This window comes from Oncorhynchus nerka, linkage group LG7 (assembly GCF_034236695.1).
Source record: "Oncorhynchus nerka isolate Pitt River linkage group LG7, Oner_Uvic_2.0, whole genome shotgun sequence".
In the NCBI taxonomy this organism is placed as follows: domain Eukaryota; kingdom Metazoa; phylum Chordata; class Actinopteri; order Salmoniformes; family Salmonidae; genus Oncorhynchus; species Oncorhynchus nerka.
In genome coordinates, this window is record NC_088402.1 from 79,627,432 (window position 1) to 79,651,585 (window position 24,154).

The 24,154-nt window shown below is 43.7% G+C and overlaps 1 protein-coding gene across 5 annotated transcripts in view; it reads right to left on the minus strand.

Moving 5' to 3' along the window:
- Positions 1 to 278: 278 nt before the first annotated feature.
- Positions 279 to 24,154, minus strand: part of LOC115132479 (homeobox protein Hox-C5a-like) — a 72,653-nt gene continuing 48,777 nt past the window's right edge. For 4 of the 5 annotated variants that reach the window (XR_010464423.1, XR_003864068.2, XR_010464422.1 and 1 more), the window contains 2 exons: positions 3,834 to 4,309; positions 279 to 3,330 (listed from right to left, as the gene is read on the minus strand). The gene's annotated coding sequence lies outside the window, so the exon portion shown is untranslated. The remainder of the gene's footprint in view (positions 3,331 to 3,833; positions 4,310 to 24,154) is intronic. The other variant, XR_003864070.2, reaches the window with a different exon arrangement.

Here is a 24,154-nt window from a genome sequence, read left to right on the forward strand (position 1 = left end):
AGAGCCTGTGATTGGATGGCTGGTAATGCTACCTTGTCTCCATGATTAATGTACGGTAGCTAGGAAGCAGGAGCCAGGGAGAAGCTGTTTCCAGAGATTGTGTAACATGAAAACATAATATCACAGAGTTGTTATTGAATCTATTCTACAGAATGGGTTAATTTCATTACAAACCCTGTTTTCCAGAAGTAGCATACGCTCTTTAATCTCAATAAAATGCTGTTGGAGAATGAAGTCATTCTGATAAGAAATGAATGAAGATAAGGATTCCACTGATATTGATTTTACACAAATGCATTTATTAAACATCTCTAATAATCAAGAATAGTATCAAAAACTGATTTTAGTTGACATAATACATGCATAAGAAAAATATAACTTTGTTCAGTATGAACATATGCTTGCTTCTGTTTTCACATTTAGCCCTAACAACTTACACATATAAACAACTTACACATATGAGCAGCTATGAACATGATAAGAACACATGAAACAAGACCTCTAACACATGACACCTACAGCCAAAGTCAAATTCCCCTCCCTCTGGTCTACGGATACAACAGCCACATGTATTTGACACAGGAGGTCTTGAAAATACTAAATGGATGGCTAGTAAATTATGTTACTTACACGATCAGAACATAACATCTAACAACTATAGCAAAGTCAAAATAATTTTCTCTACGATTTACAGAGATGACAACCACAAGTCAATTATCTGATACATTATCTGACACAGATTAATAATGTGTTCAAAACATGCATTCATCATGCAAAACAGTACAGTAATACCAGTAGAAGGTATTTGAGGAGTTTATTGCTATAAGCTAAATCAGGTCAATTATGCCAAAAGATTACTGGTATGCTATGTACAGTACATCATGCCTTACATCTGCCACAAGGTATAATAGAATAGCAACAGAGGGGGCAGTAGTGGTTGCTTTGGAATAGAAACCTAGTCCCAGGGATACTCAGGATAACCTACAGGTAATAATTATGCCTTGTTCAGGAAGCAGCTATCAAAACGTTGAATGAAAGGTAACGTCTGCCGGGCTGGTTTGATTGAATTGAGCCCTTCGACTCACAATATTACAGTGAGGGAAAAAAGTAATTGTTCTCCTGCTTATTTTGTACGTTTTCCCACTGACAAAGAAGTAATCAGTCTATAATTTTAATGGTAGGTTTATTTGAACAGTGAGAGACAGAATAAAATAAATAAAATAAAAACGCATGTCAAAAATGTTATAAATTGGTTTGCATTTTAATGAGGGAAATAAGTATTTGACCCCCTCTCAATCAGAAAGATTTCTGGCTCCCAGGTGTCTTTTATACAGGTAATGAACTGAGATTAGGAGCACACTCTTAAAGGGAGTGCTCCTAATCTCAGTTTGTTACCTGTATAAAAGACAACTGTCCACAGAAGCAATCAATCAATCAGATTCCAAACTCTCCACCATGGCCAAGACCAAAGAGCTCTCCAAGGATGTCAGGGACAAGATTGTAGACCTACACAAGGCTGGAATGGGCTAAAAGACCACCGCCAAGAAGCTTGGTGAGAAGGTGACAACAACAGTTAGTGCAATTATTCGCAATTGGAGGAAACACAAAAGAACTGTCCATCTCCCTCGGCCTGCGGCTCCATGCAAGATCTCACCTCGTGGAGTTGCAATGATCATGAGAACGGTGAGGAATCAGCCCAGAACTACACGGGAGGATCTTGTCAATGATCTCAAGGCAGCTGGGACCATAGTCACCAAGAAAACAATTGGTAGTCCTGTGAAGGACTGAAATCCTGCAGCGCCCGCAAGGTCCCCCTGCTCAAGAAAGCACATATACATGCCCGTCTGAAGTTTGCCAATGAACATCTGAATGATTCAGAAGACAACTGGGTGAAAGTGTTGTGGTCAGATGACACCAAAATGGAGCTCTTTGGCATCAACTCAACTCACCGTGTTTGGAGGTTTGTCCTGTCCCGTCAAACATGGAGGTGGAAACATTATGCTTTGGGGGTGTTTTTCTGCTAAGGGGACAGGACAACTTCGCAGCATCATAAGGACGATGGACGGGGCCATGTACTATCAAATCTTGGGTGAGAACCTCCTTCAATCCACCAGGGCATTGAAAATGGGTCGGGATGGGTATTACAGCATGACAATGACCCAAAACACACGGCCAAGGCAACAAAGGAGTGGCTCAAGAAGAAGCACATTAAGGGCCTGGAGTGGCCTAGCCAGTCTCCAGACCTTAATCCCATAGAAAATCTGTGGAGGGAGCTGAAGGTTCGAGTTGCCAAACATCAGCCTTGAAACCTTAATGATTTGGAGAAGATCTGCAAAGAGGAGTGGGACAAAATTCCTCCTGAGATGTGTGCAAACCTGGTGGCCAACTACAAGAAACGTCTGACCTCTGTGATTGCCAACAAGGGTTTTGTCACCAAGTACTAAGTCATGTTTTGCAGAGGGGTCAAATACTTATTTTCCTTATTAAAATGCAAATCAATTTATAACTTTTTTGACATGTGTTTTCTGTATTTTGTTGTTGTTATTCTGTCTCTCACTGTTCAAATAAACTTACCATTAAAATGATAGACTAATAATTTCTTTGTCAGTGGGAAAACGTACAAAATCAGCAGGGGATCAAATACTTTTATTTGTTGGTGTTAGGGTTGTGCCCTACTCTCAAGGGTGAGTAGGAGGTTCTAGGGGGGAAGCCGTGACATTTGAAGCATGCACTGATGTCATAAGATAGGTGTGCATCATTGTGCCATGGGGAAGGTTCTGAGAGACCTGTGGACAAACAACTGCTGTCTCTAACAGTAAGAGACAGGTGCAGGTATGGTGGTGAGATGGGGAAGATCCATGGAGGAAACACAAAAACATTCACTGTCATTTCTACTGTTTAAAACCAACCAGAGCAGGGGTACGATCTTAATCTATGAAGAGGAGGGTTGGAGATCTAGGCGCTCTCACCAGACAAGAACTGAGTTCCCAACACCAATAGAGAACCTTGGACTGAGGGAGGACAACGTGTGTGGTGGTAGAGAAGGATGGTTTGGCGTCTCAGTCTCTATGACACTGTCGGACACTGTCGGTTCTGGAATCAGATCTTGATCTGCCGATCGGTGAGCCTCTGGCATGCAGCCTTCTCCAGCCTGCGGTTGGACACAGGTAGGGCCTGAAGTGGAACTCCTTCTCTAGTAACACTAGCTGGGTGCTGGTGAACACTCTTGCTCTCGCCTGCCTCCGTCTCTCCCTCCGTCTCTGTGTCTTTTTCCATCTCTTCCTCTACTTAGGAGACCACCAGCCTCGTTATGACAGCACACTGGATCACCTGGGGAAATGACAAAAGGAACATTTAAAAGTAATGCTGTACTGCAAGTGTCTGAGACATAACAAGGGATAGTTACATCTTGTGTTACATCTTCCCCCCTTCTAAAGACAAAGTCTAGGAGGGGAAACATCTGACACATGCATTAATAAAATCTACACATGGCAGTGTCAACTCAACTCATCACTTAAAGAGTGAGACCACCACTGGAAAGAATCACCTGCAGTGTCACATGTGCTACAACAGTCCTGTCAGTATTATGTGCAGGGTTTATAGTCCCAATTTACCCCTGGGTATCTGACCTATCTAGGAGGAAAGTATTGTATGTAATACAGTTGTGAACTAACATAAATGATAAGGAATTGATCAAACCAGGGGCCTAACCCCCCTCCACATTCTGAAATGTCATTTTTGACGAGTTTCTGTCATCCAGGGGAATAGATGTCTTGGTGAGAGGCAAAGGGGTGGATGGAATGCACCTGTTTCCTCTGAAGAGAGGACCTTACCATGGCAGGTCTCCACCTGGTCAGGTGTGCCTCAGAACGGGTCAGACAGGAACAGAGTGGAGCTGACACAAGCAGAAGTGGTGACAGTAGGACGAAAGAGTGGGATCTCTCTGAATTGTGGCGCGTGGCCTCTACTGTGTCCAGTGCCATATCCAGCAGGTGCTAGTGTTGTAGTAGCCCTGTGGATGACATATGGGGGATTGGTGGTGGTCCATAGATATAGTAGGGTGCACTTCAAATGGATATGACCTCAAAAGTTGGGAAGGAATGAACTTTTGCATGATAAATATATACCTTTACACAGAACTTAAATGACTTTGAATAAGATGTAAGACTGTATTGAATATAACCAGATGGATAAACCGTGAAGTCACTTGCAGCTATCCTCCAATAGTCTGAAAGGAACTTAATGGCGCCCGAGGAACCCGCTCCGATTCTTCAGGCAGCATAGCAATACGCGTTTATTTCTTCTTAACCTACGGATGAAAACAACCAATTAGAATATATGAATAGTAAGAGAACAATAGCAGTGCATGATCAGTATGCCGTTTTAGAGAGACAAAGACAGATACAGGACAGAGACACGACAGAGACAGGGACAGGACAGACACAGGACAGAGACAGGACAGAGACAGAGACAGACACAGGACAGACACAGGACAGAGACAGGACAGAGACATGACAGAGACAGGGACAGGACAGACACAGGACAGAGACAGGACAGAGACACGACAGAGACAGAGACAGAGACAGAGACAGGGACAGGACAGAAACAAGACAGAGACAGGACAGAGACAGAGAGAGGACAGAGACAGAGACAGGACAGAGAAGGGACAGAGACAGAGAAGGGACAGAGACAGAGATGGGACAGAGACAGAGACGGGACAGAGACAGAGACGGGACAGAGACAGAGACAGAGCCAGGACAGAGATGGGACAGAGACAGGACAGAGACAGGACAGAGATGAGACAGAGATGGGACAGAGACAGAGACAGGACAGAGATGGGACAGAGACAGAGACAGGACAGAGACAGGACAGAGAAGGGACAGAGACAGAGAAGGGACAGAGACAGAGATGGGACAGAGACAGAGATGGGACAGAGACAGAGACGGGACAGAGACAGAGACAGAGCCAGGACAGAGATGGGACAGAGACAGGACAGAGACAGGACAGAGATGGGACAGAGACAGAGACGGGACAGAGACAGAGACAGGACAGAGACAGGACAGAGATGGGACAGAGACAGAGACAGGACAGAGACAGGACAGAGACAGATACAGGACAGAGACAGGACAGAGACAGGACAGACACAGGACAGAGACAGGACAGAGACAGGACAGAGGCAGGACAGAGACAGGACAGAGACAGAGACAGGACAGAAACAGAGACAGGACAGAGATAGGACAGAGACAGAGACAGGACAGAGACAGGGACAGGACAGAGACAGGACAAAGACAGGACAGAGACAGAGACAGAGACAGGATAGAGACAGGACAGATACAGGATAGAGACAGGACAGAGACAGGACAGAGACAGGACAGAGACAGAGACAAAACAGAGACAGAACAGAGACAGAGACAGAGACAGAAACAGAGACAGGACAGAGATAGGACAGAGACAGAGACAGGACAGAGAGAGAGACAGGGACAGAGACAGGACAGAGACAGGACAAAGACAGGGACAGAGACAGGACAGAGACAGGACTGAGACAGGACAGAAACAGGACAGACAGGACAGAGACAGAGACAGGACATAGACAGGGACAGAGACAGGACAAAGACAGGACAGGGACAGAGACAGGACAGAGACAGGTCAGAGACAGGACAGAGACAGGACAGAGACAGTGACAGGACAGAGACAGAGACAGGACAGAGACAGGACAGAGACAGGACAGAGACATAGACAGGACAGAGACAGGACAGAGATAGGACAGAGACAGGACAGAGACAGACAGGACAGAGGCAGAGACAGGACAGAGACAGGACAACGACAGGACAGAGACAGGACAGAGATAGGACAGAGACAGGACAGAGATAGGACAGAGACAGGACAGAGACAGACAGGACAGAGGCAGAGACAGGACAGAGGCAGAGATAGGACAGAGACAGGACAGAGATAGGACAGAGACAGGACAGAGACAGACAGGACAGAGGCAGAGACAGGACAGAGGCAGAGACAGGACAGAGACAGGACAGAGAAAGGATAGGACAGAGACAGGACAGAGACAGACAGGACAGAGGCAGAGACAGGACAGAGACAGAGACAGAGACAGAGACAAGACAGAGACAAAGACAGAGAGGCACACACTGAACGGATCATTTGGACCTAAATATATATTTATTTGTTATTTACAGAGTAGGCCTACCACAATTGGGAAGATATTCGAATGAAAACCCAGCGCAATTAAAGTTACTTCGTTTCTTGAACTTTCCTGGTACGTTATAGCAATGCTCCTTATTGGAAACTATTGATTGAGTAGCCTATTTGAAGGAATGATATGTAAGGCTACTTGGATCATTTTTTTTTTTTGACTGAATGTGTATTTTTCGTGAATGTGTAATTATAATATGAGTGTGCTGTTTGTTGAAATATAGCTATTACTATATTAAAAATGATGATAAACCATTGTGAATTGTGTTCTTACATCTTCCAGATATAGACTACAATGCTTGGGCTTAAAACTCACTTTTGAATATTTATTTATTCTATTTGCACGTGATTATGCATACAATTTCTGCTGGTTGTATGAAAATGCAAAGAATGACAAGACCCGAGTTATTAGCTTAATTACTTCCCTATAAGCAAACGACTTCATATGCTAAATGGAAGTGGTAAAACAAGGGGGTTTGAAAATCATTGCCACACAAAGATAATGAAAAGAATATCGTAAATAATAGTAGTTTTACCTCAAATGTCTGCTTATCTGCGTTCACTAATCAATTGCAACATGGATGTGTTCGCTCTGTCAAACAACATTCATATTACAGAGTCGTTTTCGATTGATAAAACATGTGTGGTATACGGACGAACAGACAAAGAGGTAGTCGAATAATGACATACTGTCGCCATATGAACCCAAAGCTAACACTAAAGCAATACAGTGTAGGCTACTAACGAAGTGTGTTAGGGAACATTTTTTGAACTTGTAGGCTATTACAAAATATATTATAATAATGCAATCATGTAAAATATTATTAGCTTAATATACACCAAATATATGTGTACATATCAAACTCAAATGAACATGGCAGTGCCATAGACCCTCGTATACATTGGACCAATGCCGTCATTAGGCTACTGCATTTATTTCGAAAAGCTGATTCAATTCTATAGGCCTTTTACTACAAGTATAGCCTACAGTACCTCTATTTATCTAATATAATACGACAACGCTGTTGAGGAGAATCCTCCAGTAGACGTCTTAGCCTCTCCAGCACCACTCTGATTTAATCCCTCTTCCGTTCACCCTCCTCCTAGCCCCGCCACAAGGGCAGCCTCACTCCCTGAAGCTGCATTCCCACTTCACACCCTCACTCCAATAAGTTATTTTAACATCAACATGATCATCTCATATTTATCATCATTGTAAGCACACATGATCAAAGGAAATACAAGACATAATTTAGAATACAATAGAACAACACGAATAGCATGAGGGGCAGAGATGGAATTTCCGGTGTTGTGCCGAAAATCCCCCCTGCCAGAATCCCCCCCCTTCTAATTTCCTTACTTTTGTGGCTAGAGTCAAATACTTTCTGTGGCACACGTCAGAGTAAAATACTTTCTATAGAACAAACTTCACATCAGGATATGCAACCGAAATTAATCATTAATGTATATGTGTGTTATATTAAACATAGAGGAGGGAGTAAAATGTTGGCAAGCAATAAACATTTCAGAACAACTATGGCTGAATTGTTATCCTTAGCAGTCGAATAAGACATGGGAGAGATGACGAATATTGGCAAAGACATTTATTCATAAACTAATACAAATCAGTAGCGGATTTAGGTACGGACGACATGGGCGGGCGCAGGCACTATACAAGCTAGAACCGCCACATACACTTGAAACAAATAGCCAAACCGAAAACTGCAGACAAAAATGCCTTCTGCTACTAAGATCAGTGAAATTTAGGCTAACCTGACAACGAAGTGAAGAGCAGAAATCTCAACTAGCAAACAACTCGCAGCAATAAAGAACGCGAAGGTGGGGGGGGGGGGTGATTCTGGCAGGGGGGAGATTTTCGGCACAACACTTGTTAACACCGGCAACACCAATTGTTCATTGAGAGCATGAAGTTATAACCAGCATAAACAAATTACTCCACTTGAATTTCGGCTAAATTGATTTATGGGTCGTAGAAGAAAGAGTGTTCACGTCATGTTCAAAGCCTAAGAATGCATGCTCGAAGAGCGAGAATTTAGCCTACATTTCTTTCAGATCATATGAGATTGGGACAAATAAATCCATCTCACTAACGTCTAGAATAAGACGGTGTAAACATACAAAGTCATATATATATATGCATTTCTTTAACATATTACATTAAAATACCCATATAACATTTTATTTAGATTTGGTATGCCACACTGTGCGCAATGAAACAGGCAAGTTATACAGCGTTTATTACAGGGCTCTTATCAAGAAGACGCCCGTTGTTTTCTTACCCGTTCCAATTGTTCTTCCAAAATCAATCTTGTTTTAAGAACTTTTGTTATTTAGAGTTCAGTGAATTGCTGTCACAGATCTTGTCAGATAGAGGCATTCATTATGCACATAACAGGTCCGACATTCGTGCAGTTTACATGAAATATGACTTGGTTGGAGTGTGCATTGAATGCGAGAAGATTACTTCCATAACCTGGGATAAATTAAAACATGGGTAAATTATACTAATAACCCAACTCTATAGGTTTATTTGAGGTTCATGTGCATTTAATGCACTTTTTAATTTCCTTCACAAATTATCCATTTAGATGTACACTATTGGCATTATGATTAGTATGATAATTATGAGCGTAACGCTATTATTATTAAATCATCATCATCATCTTGTATACCTGTAGCATCAGGCAGTCCTGTAATCTGGAGAGGAGAAATCAGGCTTAAAGTAATTACATTCCGTTTGTTTTCTTTGCCTCAAACCGTTGAGCACACTTACTCGCCTGTAGCCTATTGGATATAGATTCTGTGATATACTAGCTCAGCAGGACAATCATTTATCTCCTCCGCGCGCAAACGTCACAATTCTCAGTGAACTCTGGTTGAACCGCTCGCGTGGCAATAAATCATTTTTTTCTCTCTGCACAAAAGCGGGCGCCGGTCTCTCTGGGTGTCAACCCCTTTTTACAACCCCCTTACCTTCTGCACTCTCTTAGCCTGCTCTTGGGTTGGTGTATAACATATTACCTTCTGCACTCTCTTAGCCTGCTCTTGGGTTGGTGTATAACATATTACCTTCTGCAGTCTCTTAGCCTGCTCTTGGGTTGGTGTATAACATATGACCTGCAGTCTCTTAGCCTGCTCTTGGGTTGGTGTATAACATATTACCTTCTGCAGTCTCTTAGCCTGCTCTTGGGTTGGTGTATAACATATTGCCTTCTGCAGTCTCTTAGCCTGCTCTTGGGTTGGTGTATAACATATTACCTTCTGCAGTCTCGTAGCCTGCTCTTGGGTTGGTGTATAACATATTACCTTCTGCAGTCTCTTAGCCTGCTCTTGGGTTGGTGTATAACATATTACCTTCTGCAGTCTCTTAGCTTGCTCTTGGGTTGGTGTATAACATATTACCTTCTGCAGTCTCTTAGCCTGCTCTTGGGTTGGTGTATAACATATTACCTTCTGCAGTCTCTTAGCCTGCTCTTGGGTTGGTGTATAACATATTACCTTCTGCAGTCTCTTAGCCTGCTCTTGGGTTGGTGTATAACATATTACCTTCTGCACTCTCTTAGCCTGCTCTTGGGTTGGTGTATAACATATTACCTTCTGCACTCTCTTAGCCTGCTCTTGGGTTGGTGTATAACATATTACCTTCTGCAGTCTCTTAGCCTGCTCTTGGGTTGGTGTATAACATATTACCTTCTGCAGTCTCGTAGCCTGCTCTTGGGTTGGTGTATAACATATTGCCTTCTGAAGTCTCTTAGCCTGCTCTTGGGTTGGTGTATAACATATTACCTTCTGCAGTCTCTTAGCCTGCTCTTGGGTTGGTGTATAACATATTACCTTCTGCAGTCTCTTAGCCTGCTCTTGGGTTAGTGTATAACATATTACCTTCTGCAGTCTCTTAGCCTGCTCTTGGGTTGGTGTATAACATATTACCTTCTGCAGTCTCTTAGCCTGCTCTTGGGTTGGTGTATAACATATTACCTTCTGCAGTCTCTTAGCCTGCTCTTGGGTTGGTGTATAACATATTACCTTCTGCAGTCTCTTAGCTTGCTCTTGGGTTGGTGTATAACATATTACCTTCTGCAGTCTCTTAGCCTGCTCTTGGGTTGGTGTATAACATATTGCCTTCTGCAGTCTCTTAGCCTGCTCTTGGGTTGGTGTATAACATATTACCTTCTGCAGTCTCTTAGCCTGCTCTTGGGTTGGTGTATACCATATTACCTTCTGCAGTCTCTTAGCCTGCTCTTGGGTTGGTGTATAACATATTACCTTCTGCAGTCTCTTAGCTTGCTCTTGGGTTGGTGTATAACATATTACCTTCTGCAGTCTCGTAGCCTGCTCTTGGGTTGGTGTATAACATATTGCCTTCTGCAGTCTCTTAGCCTGCTCTTGGGTTGGTGTATAACATATTACCTTCTGCAGTCTCTTAGCCTGCTCTTCGGTTGGTGTATTACATATTACCTTCTGCAGTCTCTTAGCCTGCTCTTGGGTTGGTGTATAACATATTGCCTTCTGCAATCTCTTAGCCTGCTCTTGGGTTGGTGTATAACATATTACCTTCTGCAGTCTCTTAGCCTGCTCTTGGGTTGGTGTATAACATATTACCTTCTGCAGTCTCTTAGCCTGCTCTTGGGTTGGTGCATAACATATTACCTTCTGCAGTCTCTTAGCCTGCTCTTGGGTTGGTGTATAACATATTACCTTCTGCAGTCTCTTAGCCTGCTCTTGGGTTGGTGTATAACATATTACCTTCTGCAGTCTCTTAGCTTGCTCTTGGGTTGGTGTATAACATATTACCTTCTGCAGTCTCTTAGCTTGCTCTTGGGTTGGTGTATAACATATTACCTTCTGCAGTCTCTTAGCCTGCTCTTGGGTTGGTGTATAACATATGGCCTCCTGCAGTCTCTTAGCTTGCTCTTGGGTTGGTGTATAACATATTGCCTTCTGCAGTCTCTTAGCCTGCTCTTGGGTTGGTGTATAACATATTGCCTTCTGCAGTCTCTTAGCTTGCTCTTGGGTTGGTGTATAACATATTACCTTCTGCAGTCTCTTAGCCTGCTCTTGGGTTGGTGTATAACATATTGCCTTCTGCAGTCTCTTAGCCTGCTCTTGGGTTGGTGTATAACATATTGCCTTCTGCAGTCTCTTAGCCTGCTCTTGGGTTGGTGTATAACATATTACCTTCTGCAGTCTCTTAGCCTGCTCTTGGGTTGGTGTATAACATATTGCCTTCTGCAGTCTCTTAGCCTGCTCTTGGGTTGGTGTATAACATATTACCTTCTGCAGTCTCTTAGCCTGCTCTTGGGTTGGTGTATAACATATTACCTTCTGCACTCTCTTAGCCTGCTCTTGGGTTGGTGTATAACATATTACCTTCTGCACTCTCTTAGCCTGCTCTTGGGTTGGTGTATAACATAGTACCTTCTGCAGTCTCGTAGCCTGCTCTTGGGTTGGTGTATAACATATTGCCTTCTGCACTCTCTTAGCCTGCCCTTGGGTTGGTGTATAACATATTACCTTCTGCACTCTCTTAGCCTGCTCTTGGGTTGGTGTATAACATATTACCTTCTGCACTCTCTTAGCCTGCTCTTGGGTTGGTGTATAACATATTACCTTCTGCAGTCTCTTAGCCTGCTCTTGGGTTGGTGTATAACATATTACCTTCTGCAGTCTCTTAGCCTGCTCTTGGGTTGGTGTATAACATATTACCTTCTGCACTCTCTTAGCCTGCTCTTGGGTTGGTGTATAACATATTACCTTCTGCAGTCTCTTAGCCTGCTCTTGGGTTGGTGTATAACATATTACCTTCTGCAGTCTCTTAGCCTGCTCTTGGGTTAGTGTATAACATATTACCTTCTGCAGTCTCTTAGCCTGCTCTTGGGTTGGTGTATAACATATTACCTTCTGCAGTCTCTTAGCCTGCTCTTGGGTTGGTGTATAACATATTACCTTCTGCAGTCTCTTAGCCTGCTCTTGGGTTGGTGTATAACATATTACCTTCTGCAGTCTCTTAGCTTGCTCTTGGGTTGGTGTATAACATATTGCCTTCTGCAGTCTCTTAGCCTGCTCTTGGGTTGGTGTATAACATATTACCTTCTGCAGTCTCTTAGCCTGCTCATGGGTTGGTGTACAACATATTGCCTTCTGCAGTCTCTTAGCCTGCTCTTGGGTTGGTGTATAACATATTACCTTCTGCAGTCTCTTAGCCTGCTCTTGGGTTGGTGTATACCATATTACCTTCTGCAGTCTCTTAGCCTGCTCTTGGGTTGGTGTATAACATATTACCTTCTGCAGTCTCTTAGCTTGCTCTTGGGTTGGTGTATAACATATTACCTTCTGCAGTCTCGTAGCCTGCTCTTGGGTTGGTGTATAACATATTGCCTTCTGCAGTCTCTTAGCCTGCTCTTGGGTTGGTGTATAACATATTACCTTCTGCAGTCTCTTAGCCTGCTCTTCGGTTGGTGTATAACATATTACCTTCTGCAGTCTCTTAGCCTGCTCTTGGGTTGGTGTATAACATATTGCCTTCTGCAATCTCTTAGCCTGCTCTTGGGTTGGTGTATAACATATTACCTTCTGCAGTCTCTTAGCCTGCTCTTGGGTTGGTGTATAACATATTACCTTCTGCAGTCTCTTAGCCTGCTCTTGGGTTGGTGTATAACATATTACCTTCTGCAGTCTCTTAGCCTGCTCTTGGGTTGGTGTATAACATATTACCTTCTGCAGTCTCTTAGCCTGCTCTTGGGTTGGTGTATAACATATTACCTTCTGCAGTCTCTTAGCTTGCTCTTGGGTTGGTGTATAACATATTACTTTCTGCAGTCTCTTAGCTTGCTCTTGGGTTGGTGTATAACATATTACCTTCTGCAGTCTCTTAGCCTGCTCTTGGGTTGGTGTATAACATATTACCTTCTGCAGTCTCTTAGCCTGCTCTTGGGTTGGTGTATAACATATTGCCTTCTGCAATCTCTTAGCCTGCTCTTGGGTTGGTGTATAACATATTACCTTCTGCAGTCTCTTAGCCTGCTCTTGGGTTGGTGTATAACATATTACCTTCTGCAGTCTCTTAGCTTGCTCTTGGGTTGGTGTATAACATATTACCTTCTGCAGTCTCTTAGCCTGCTCTTGGGTTGGTGTATAACATATTACCTTCTGCAGTCTCTTAGCCTGCTCTTGGGTTGGTGTATAACATATGGCCTCCTGCAGTCTCTTAGCTTGCTCTTGGGTTGGTGTATAACATATTGCCTTCTGCAGTCTCTTAGCCTGCTCTTGGGTTGGTGTATAACATATTGCCTTCTGCAGTCTCTTAGCTTGCTCTTGGGTTGGTGTATAACATATTACCTTCTGCAGTCTCTTAGCCTGCTCTTGGGTTGGTGTATAACATATTGCCTTCTGCAGTCTCTTAGCCTGCTCTTGGGTTGGTGTATAACATATTACCTTCTGCAGTCTCTTAGCCTGCTCTTGGGTTGGTGTATAACATATTGCCTTCTGCAGTCTCTTAGCCTGCTCTTGGGTTGGTGTATAACATTTTACCTTCTGCAGTCTCTTAGCCTGCTCTTGGGTTGGTGTATAACATATTGCCTTCTGCAGTCTCTTGGTTTGGTGGCTGACAAATTCATTGATAAAAAAATACTTGTATAAAATATTTCTCCCATACTTATATGAAAACAGGCAGAATATGGAGACTTGTATAAACATGGGCTATATTTACAGAAAATATATACCAAACGCACAACACTAGCATTTCCACTCAAATAGATGTTTTTTTTTCCATGTATACCATGTTGGACTTGGAGCAAAAATAATATTCCTAACCCCTTTGTTCCAAAAACGCACTGTTTTCTACACGGCTCTTTTCAAGAAAAAGCTACCTTGCCATGGATCTGCGAATTTGTTTTCTGGTGGATAGAGCTCGATTGGGGCAGATAAGAGGAGACTGAGAGCGTGGGGAAGGAGTTAATGGGCAGAGGATGTTGTCGGTTAAAAGAAGTGCATACAAATGGTTCTGTCTCGGCTCAGGCGGGAGATTTATGGCCCGGTGCCCCATATTGATGTAAACAATGCAGAGTGTAATGAAAGGACCAGAGACTTAGCTGCTGCACTCAGCACTTCATAAGAACACTTCATAAGTGAGGAAAAGGAAAAGACACTGTCAATTTACTTTCTCCCAACATGCGTTCTTGTCTTGAACTATATGCACATAAGCAACTTCCTTCTGCAATACACCATAGCAGGGGCGGACTGGCCATGTGGCATTTCGGGCAAATGAAAAAAAAAAAAAAAAAAAGATTGTGTCATTATCCAATACATAGGCTATATGACACACTATATCATATATATCATGGCACAGCAGTCTAGGGCACTGCATCTCAGTACTAGAGGCGTCACTACAGACACCCTGGTTCGAATCCAGGCTGTATCACAACCCGACTGTGATTGGGAGTCCCATATGGCGGCGCACAATTGGCCCAGCGTCGTCCGGGTTTGGACGGTGTAGGCTGTCATTGTAAATAAGAATTTGTTCTAAACTGACTTGCCTATTAAATAAAGGTTCAATAAAAAAATATACAAAAGTATGTGGACACCCCTTCAAATGAGTGGATTTGGCTATTTCAGCCACACCCGCTGCTGACAAGTGTATACAATCGAGCACACAACCATACAATCTTCATAGACAAACATTGGCAGTAGAATGGCCTTACTGAAGAGCTCAGTGACTTTCAACATGGCACTGTCATAGGACAAGTCAGTTTGTCAAATTCTGTTCTGCTAGAGCTGCCCCAGTTAACTGTAAGTGCTGTTATTGTGAAGTGGAAACATCTAGGAGCAACACCGGCTCAGAAAGGGACTGCCGAGTGCTGAAGAGAATTAGCGCGTAAAAATGGTCTGTCCTCGGTTGCAACACTCAATACCGAGTTCCAAACTGCCTCTGGAAGCAACATCAGCACAATAACTGTTCGTTGGAAGTTTCATGAAATGGGTTTCCATGGCTAAGCAGCCACACACAAGCCTAAGATCACCATGCGCAATGGCAAGCATCGGCTGGAGTGGTGTAAAGCTTGCCACCATTGGTTCTCTGGACTGATAAATGTATAGTGCCCACTGTAAAGTTTGGTGGATGATGAATAATGATTTGGGCTGTTTTTCATGGTTCGGGCTAGGCCCCTTAGTTCCAGTGAAGGGAAATCTTAATGCTACAGCATACAATGACATTCTTGACAATTCTGTGCTTCCAACTTTGTGGCAACCGTTTGGGGAAGGCCCTTTCCTGTTTCAGCATGACAATGCTCCCTGTGCACAAAGTGAAGTCCATACAGAAATGGTTTGTTGAGATCAGTGTGGAAAAACTTGACTGGCCTGCACAGAGCCCTGACCTCAACCCCATCGAACACCTTTGGGATGAATTGGAACGCAGACTGCGAGCCAGGACTAATCACCCAACATCAGTGCCCAACCTCACTAATACAGTTGTGGCTGAATGGAAGCAAGCCACAGCAGCAATGTTTCAACATCTAGTGGAATGCCTTCCCAGAAGAGTGGAGGCTGTTATAGCAGCAATGGGAGGGACTAACTCCATATTAATGACCATGATTTTGGAATGAGATGTTCGATGAGCAGGTGTCCACATACACTTGGTCATGTAGTGTATATTGGCCTCTGCTCATTACACATTACATAAAAACAGAAAAGCCCATAGATATAGAACTAGCTATGCTCTCTTAGGTAAATAAATGAAAACAAGCTTCAGTAGGCTAATCCTTTTGAGTGTGAACTGTATTACTGTGCTGTATTGTATTATACTGTATTATATGGACTGGAATTAGTCACATCGTTCAAACCATGATATAGCAGGGAGAGAACATGTGATTCCAGTGCATCACATGAGGCCTACAATTTTTCATAATATTTCCCTTAATGTTATTAGCCTACTTCCTCTTTCTCTCTCTAGTGTTTCTTCATTCCATCCTCGCTTTCAACAGTTAAATGAAATACGTTTTGTTGTCCTCATCTGCATCATTCTAATGACATCCTTGAATAATATCGGACTAGATTGAGATGCAGAAGGCTTTCACTTCTATTCATGAGGAATGAATGGTTATGGGTCTGACTCAATAACTGTTATAGCCTACCGCCATCGCGTAATCACTCTGGTTTCAAACTACCCGTGAGGTCTATTGCCTTCTGTATCCTCGAATAGTCTATTGGTATAAGAAAAAAAAGAAGAAAAAAAAGAAAAGTCAAGCAAGCTCTTGTAGCTTTTCCTGAATGGGACTCCAAGAGCTAAGGAGCCGTCTCTTCTAGTCTAGCTTTTCCTGAATGGGACTCCAAGAGCTAAGGAGCCGTCTCTTCTAGTCTAGCTTTTCCTGAATGGGACTCCAAGAGCTAAGGAGCCGTCTCTTCTAGTCTAGCTTTTCCTGAATGGGACTCCAAGAGCTAAGGAGCCTTCTCTTCTAGTCTAGCTTTTCCTGAATGGGACTCCAAGAGCTAAGGAGCCTTCTCTTCTAGTCTAGCTTTTCCTGAATGGGACTCCAAGAGCTAAGGAGCCTTCTCTTCTAGTCTAGCTTTTCCTGAATGGGACTAGCTTTTCCTGAATGGGACTCCAAGAGCTAAGGAGCCGTCTCTTCTAGTCTAGCTTTTCCTGAATGGGACTCCAAGAGCTAAGGAGCCGTCTCTTCTAGTCTAGCTTTTCCTGAATGGGACTCCAAGAGCTAAGGAGCCGTCTCTTCTAGTCTAGCTTTTCCTGAATGGGACTCCAAGAGCTAAGGAGCCGTCTCTTCTAGTCTAGCTTTTCCTGAATGGGACTCCAAGAGCTAAGGAGCCGTCTCTTCTAGTCTAGCTTTTCCTGAATGGGACTCCAAGAGCTAAGGAGCCGTCTCTTCTAGTCTAGCTTTTCCTGAATGGGACTCCAAGAGCTAAGGAGCCGTCTCTTCTAGTCTAGCTTTTCCTGAATGGGACTCCAAGAGCTAAGGAGCCGTCTCTTGTAGTCTAGCTTTTCCTGAATGGGACTCCAAGAGCTAAGGAGCCTTTTTTTACAGGGAGGCTAGCGGAGCACAGGTGTGTGTGTATTGCGCAAGAGACAGAGACTATAAGTTAGAAACTTATTATGCTTAGGCCATCATTCATTAGCTAAATATAAGGCTAATACTGCATTGAATTTATTAACTGAAAGAGGTAGGCTAGGACATCGATATATAGGCCTATATATCAATCTTGAACAGGATTATAATTTTGGGACGCACATTGAATGGAATTGATGGAGAAAGAGAAAAACTGCGAGAGAGTGCAATGATTTAAAGCAACGATATTGGAGTGTTTTAAAACTCTGCAGGTGCAATAAAAATGTTTAAAAAATTAGATGACCCCCAAAAGCCAGATAGAGATGGGTAAAACAGACGTGTATTTGGTCTTTATATTACTGTAGTATTTTTTAAATATTTTTTTTAATTGAACCTTTATATAACTAGGCAAGTCAGTTAAGAACACATTCTTATTTACAATGATGGCCTACCAAAAGGCAAAAGGCCTCCTGGGGGGACGGGGGCCTTGGATAAAAAATAAAATAAATAATGTAAATATAGGACAAAACACACATCAAAATGAGAAACAACACTACATAAAGAGAGCCCTAAGACAACAACATAACAAGGCAGCAAAACATGACAACACAGCATGGTAGCAACACAACATGACAGCAACATTGTAGAAACACAAAATGGTAGCAGCACAATAGTGGTACAAACATTATTGGGCAAAGTCAACAGCACAATGTGCAAGAAGGTAGAGACAACAAAACATCATACAGAGCAGCCACAACTGTCAGTAAGAGTGTCCATGATAAGAGTGTCCACGATAAGAGTGTCCATGATAAGAGTATCCATGATTGAGTCTTTGAATGAAGAGATTGAGATAAAACTGTTCAGTTTGAGTGTTTGTTGCAGCTCGTTCCAGTCGCTAGCTGCAGTGAAAATGAAAAGAGGAGCGACCCAGGGATGTGTGTGCATTGGGGACCTTTAACAGAATGTGACTGGCAGAACGGGTGTTGTATGTGGAGGATGAGGGCTGCAGTAGATATCTCAGATAGGAGGGAGTGAGGCCTAAGAGGGTTTTATGAATAAGCATGACCAGTGGGTCTTGCGACTGGTATACAGAGACAACCAGTTTACAGAGGAGTATAGAGTGCAGTGATGTGTCCTATAAGGAGCATTTGTGGCAAATCTGATGCCCGAATGGTAAAGAACATCTAGCTGCTCGAGAGCACCCTTACCTGCCGATCTATAAATTATGTCTCCGTAATCTAGCATGGGTAGGATGGTCATCTGAATCAGGGTTAGTTTGGCAGCTGGGGTGAAAGAGGAGCGATTACGATAGAGGAAACCAAGTCTAGATTTAACTTTAGCCTGCAGCTTTGATATGTGCTGAGAGAAGGACAGTGCACCGTCTAGCCATACTCCCAAGTAACTGTATGAGGTGACTACCTCAAGCTCTAAACCCTCAGAGGTAGTAATAACACCTGTGGGAAGAGGGGCATTCTTCTTACCAAACCACATGACCTTTGTTTTGTTGGTGTTCAGAACAAGGTTAAGGGTAGAGAAAGCTTGTTGGACACTAAGAAAGCTTTGTTGTAGAGCATTTAACACAAAATCCGGGGATGGGCCAGCTGAGTATAAGACTGTATCATCTGCATATAAATGGATGAGAGAGCTTCCTACTGCCTGAGCTATGTTGTTGATGTAAATTGAGAAGAGCATGGGCCTAGGATTGAGCCTTTAGGTACTCCCTTTGTGACAGGCAGTGGCTACGACAGCAGATTTTCTGACTTTATACACTGCACTCTTTGAGGGAGGTAGTTAGCAAACCAGGCCAAAGACCCCTCAGAGACACCAATACTCCTTAGCCGGCCCACAAGAATGGAATTATCTACTGTATCAAAAGCTTAGGCCAAGTCAATATAAATAGCAGCACAATATTGCTTAGAATCAAGGGCAATGGTGACATCATTGAGGACCTTTAAGGTTGCAGTGGTACATCCATAACCTGAGTGGAAGCCAGATTGCATAGAGAGTACAATAGAGAAAGAAAGCCAGTCAGTTGATTATTGACAAGTTTTTTCAACACTTTTCTTAAACAGGGCAAAATAGAAATAGGCCGATAACAGTTATGATCAGCTTGATATCCCCCTTTAAATAAAGGACAAACTGTGGCTGCCTTCCAAGCAATGGGAACCTCCCCAGAAAGGAGAGACAGGTTCAAAAGTTTGGAGATAGGCTTCATACGATGATAGGGGAAGCAACCTTATCCTGTTTGGGGTAGGGGGCAGCATTTTCACTTTTGGATAAATAGCGTGCCCAAACTGAACTGCCTCCTACTCTGTCCCAGATCCTAATATATGCATATTATTAGTATTGAATAGAAAACACTCTGAATATTCTAAAACTGTTTGAATCATGTCTGTGAGTATAACAGAACTTATTTAGCAGGCAAAACCCAGAGGACAAACCATTCAGATGTTTTTTTTAAGTCACTGTCTTTTCAATATGTTTTAATTTTTATTTATTTTTTATTTTATTTCACCTTTATTTAACCAGGTAGGCTAGTTGAGAACAAGTTCTCATTTGCAACTGCGACCTGGCCAAGATAAAGCATAGCAGTGTGAACAGACAACAACACAGAGTTACACATGGAGTAAACAATTAACAAGTCAATAACACAGTAGAAAAAAAGGGAGTCTATATACATTGTGTGCAAAAGGCATGAGGAGGTAGGCGAATAATTACAATTTCGCAGATTAACACTGGAGTGATAAATGATCAGATGGTCATGTACAGGTAGAGATATTGGTGTGCAAAAGAGCAGAAAAGTAAATAAATAAAAACAGTATGGGGATGAGGTAGGTAAAAATGGGTGGGCTATTTACCGATAGACTATGTACAGCTGCAGCGATCGGTTAGCTGCTCAGATAGCAGATGTTTGAAGTTGGTGAGGGAGATAAAAGTCTCCAACTTCAGCGATTTTTGCAATTCGTTCCAGTCACAGGCAGCAGAGAACTGGAACGAAAGGCGGCCAAATGAGGTGTTGGCTTTAGGGATGATCAGTGAGATACACCTGCTGGAGCGCGTGCTACGGGTGGGTGTTGCCATCGTGACCAGTGAACTGGGATAAGGCGGAGCTTTACCTAGCATGGACTTGTAGATGACCTGGAGCCAGTGGGTCTGGCGACAATTATGTAGCGAGGGCCAGCCGACTAGAGCATACAGGTCGCAGTGGTGGGTGGTATAAGGTGCTTTAGTGACAAAACGGATGGCGCTGTGATAAACTGCATCCAGTTTGCTGAGTAGAGTGTTGGAAGCAATTTTGTAGATGACATCGCCGAAGTCAAGGATCGGTAGGATAGTCAGTTTTACTAGGGTAAGTTTGGCGGCGTGAGTGAAGGAGGCTTTGTTGCGGAATAGAAAGCCGACTCTAGATTTGATTTTCGATTGGAGATGTTTGATATGAGTCTGGAAGGAGAGTTTACAGTCTAGCCAGACACCTAGGTACTTATAGATGTCCACATATTCAAGGTCGGAACCATCCAGGGTGGTGATGCTAGTCAGGCGTGCGGGTGCAGGCAGCGAACGGTTGAAAAGCATGCATTTGGTTTTACTAGCGTTTAAGAGTAGTTGGAGGCCACGGATGGAGTGTTGTATGGCATTGAAGCTCGTTTGGAGGTTAGATAGCACAGTGTCCAAGGACGGGCCGGAAGTATATAGAATGGTGTCGTCTGCGTAGAGGTGGGTCAGAGAATCGCCCCCAGCAAGAGCAACATCATTGATATATACAGAGAAAAGAGTCGGCCCGAGAATTGAACCCTGTGGCACCCCCATAGAGACTGCCAGAGGACCGTTCAGCATGCCCCCCAGCATGCCCTGGGGAATCCAGAATTCTAATCGACTTTCCTGCAGTTCCTACCGCTTCCACTAGATGTCACCAGTTTGTAGAAATTGGTTGAGGCTTTTCCATTGTGTAATGAAGAAGTACCATAGCTCAGAACGAACGTCACTTCATGTGTACCTTTTGATAGAGGCGCGTAACCAGAAAAGTAGCGTCAGTTTGTTTTGCTCCTGTATTGAACACAGATCATCCCGTCTTCAATTTGATCAATTATATACGTTTAGAAATACCTAAAGTTGTATTACAAAAGTAGTTTTGAAATGTTTTGGCAAAGTTTACAGGTAACTTTTGAGATATTTTGTAGCGACGTTGCGTAAATTGGAAGCGGTGTTTTTCTGGATCAAACGTGCCAAATAAATGGACATTTTGGATATATATCGACGGAATTAATCAAACAAAAGGACCATTTGTGATGTTTATGGGACATATAGGAGTGCCAACAAAAGAAGCTCGTCAAAGGTAAGGCATGATTTATATTTTATTTCTGCGTTTGGTGTTGCGCCTGCAGAGTTGAAATATGCTACTCTCTCATTGATTACTGTTGTGCTATCATCAGATAATAGCATCTTGTGCTTTCGCCCGAAAAGCCTTTTTGAAATCTGACATGTTGGATGGATTCACAACGAGTGTAGCTTTAATTTGCTATATTGCATGTGTAATTTAATGAAAGCTTGATTTTTATAGAAATGTATTTGAATTTGGCGCTCTGCATTTTCCCTGGCTATTTATCCCAGAGAGGTTAAAGAAGAAAGCGTCTAAACCATCTGACACAGATGTTTTTTTGTGGTCAAGTATAAGGAGCTCCTTTAGCACCTTGGACTCAGTGACTGCCAGCAGGGAGAAACTTTGTAGCGGGGCAGGGGAAAAGAGGAAGAAGCATTGGGGATAGTCGCATTAGAAGGGGTGGGAGATGAGGAAATGTTGGACAGGCAAGGAGGCATGGCTGAGTCAAATAGGAATCCTGACCTAATGAAGTGGTGATTAAAGAGCTCAGCCATGTGCTTCTTGTCAGTAACAACCACATCCTCAACTTTAATGGACATGGGCAACTGTGAGGAGGAGGGTATATTCTCCAGGTCTTTAACCGTTTTCAAGAACTTCTTGGGGTTAGACCCACAGAGAGAGAACTTCTCCTTAGAGTAACTAACTTTGGCCTTCCGGATAGTGTGAGTGCAATTATTTCTCATTTGCCTGAACGATAGCCAGTCAGCCTGAGTATGCGTGTGCCGAGCCATTCGCCAAATGCAATTCTTGAGGTGGAGTAAGGCTATGTAATATAGGCTGCTGCAGCAAATGTAGGTCTACCTGTAACAATAAAAAAGGTTACCATGATGAGATGATAGGTCTACATACTGAGATGGGCTGTCAGTCACCACCCTGAGCTTTGATGAATCACCATGCAGTGACCAGAGAGGCTATAGAGAATCCAGATTTAGACACTTCTTATCATTTAACAGTTCCATTTCATGTCATTTACCACTTTCTCACTGTTATTTATCCCAGGAAAGGGGAGTGGTATTGGGTGGTAAGTCTCTGTAATCGGGTTCCTGCCATTCAACCCTAGGCTGGTCCATTTTTAGCTTAGTGGGCTTGTCAAGCTTGGGTTTTTTCTCATTATCTGACTAATAATCGGGCCGCAAGGAAAATAATGGGCCGGTGTGAGTACCTCCAGGAACAAAATGGGCTGGTGTGTTACAAATGCCAGGGCCAATTTCTGGTCCCATTCCACCTCTGCACCATAGCTACATTGGCTGCTCTTAAATAACCCATTAAAGCAACCGACTAAAACTGTTTATTTTGCCTTTCTTGGCCAACGTGAAATTTGGGGAAATTAGCATGTTGGTTTGTGTCCAATAGACATTACCTTTCATTTGTATATCTCTCTCTTGGTGTCACAGCAGTCGAAAGAACTAGACCAAAGCGCAGCATGGTGAGCGTACATATTCCATTTATTAGGATGACACCGACAAAAACAATAAACAATACAAAACAACCGTGAACAACCGTGAAGCCCGGACTGGGCACCCTCGTTGCGGGCCCCGGACTGGGGTCCGTCACTGGAGGCTCCGGACTGGAGTCCGTCGCTGGAGGCTCCAGACTGGAGGACCTTGCTGGAGGCTCCAGACTGGAGGCCGTCGCTGGAGGCTTCGTGCCATGGATCATCACTGGAGGCTTTGTGTAATGGATTATCACTGGAGGCTTTGTGCTATGGATCATCACTGGAGGCTTCGTGCAATGGATTATCACTGGAGGCTTCTTGCCATGGATCATCACTGGAGGCTTCGTGCCATGGATCATCACTGGAGGCTTCTTGCCATGGATCATCACTGTAGTGGAGAGACACACAGGAGGCCTGGCTCTGGGAGCAGGCACAGGACTCACCAGGCTGGGGAGACATACAGGAGGCTTTATCCTTGGCAGAGGCACTGGATACACTGTGCCGTGGAGGCGCACTGGAGGTCTTGAGCTTAGAGCTTGCACAACCTGTCCTGGCTGGGTGGTTATCTTCGCCCTGCAAATATGGGGCGCTGGCACAGTAAGCACTGGGCTGTGCAGATGTACCGGAGACACAGTGCGCAGAACAGGCACAGGATATCCTGTGACGCACTGGAGACCAGGCGCGCTGAACCGGCACCATCCGTCCTGGCTGGATGCTCACCCTAGCCGGGCAGATGCGGGGAGCTGGGATGTAGCGTACCCGGGCTGTGAACACGCACTGGAGACACCGTGCGCTCCACCGCATAACACGGTGCCTGACCAGTACGACACTCGCCAAGGTAAGCACGGGGTCTCCAACCTGAACCAGCCAAACTCCCTGTGTGCCCCCCCAAACAATTTTTTTGGAGTGGCCTCCCGGTCTTTAGTGCCAGCCGTGACCCTGTGTAATCCCGAGTCCTCCTTCTCGCTGCCTCCACCCTCCTCTCTGCTTCCACCTGCTCCCACGGCAGGCGATCCTTTCCGGCCAGGATCTCCTCCCATGTCCACGATCCCTTGCCATCCA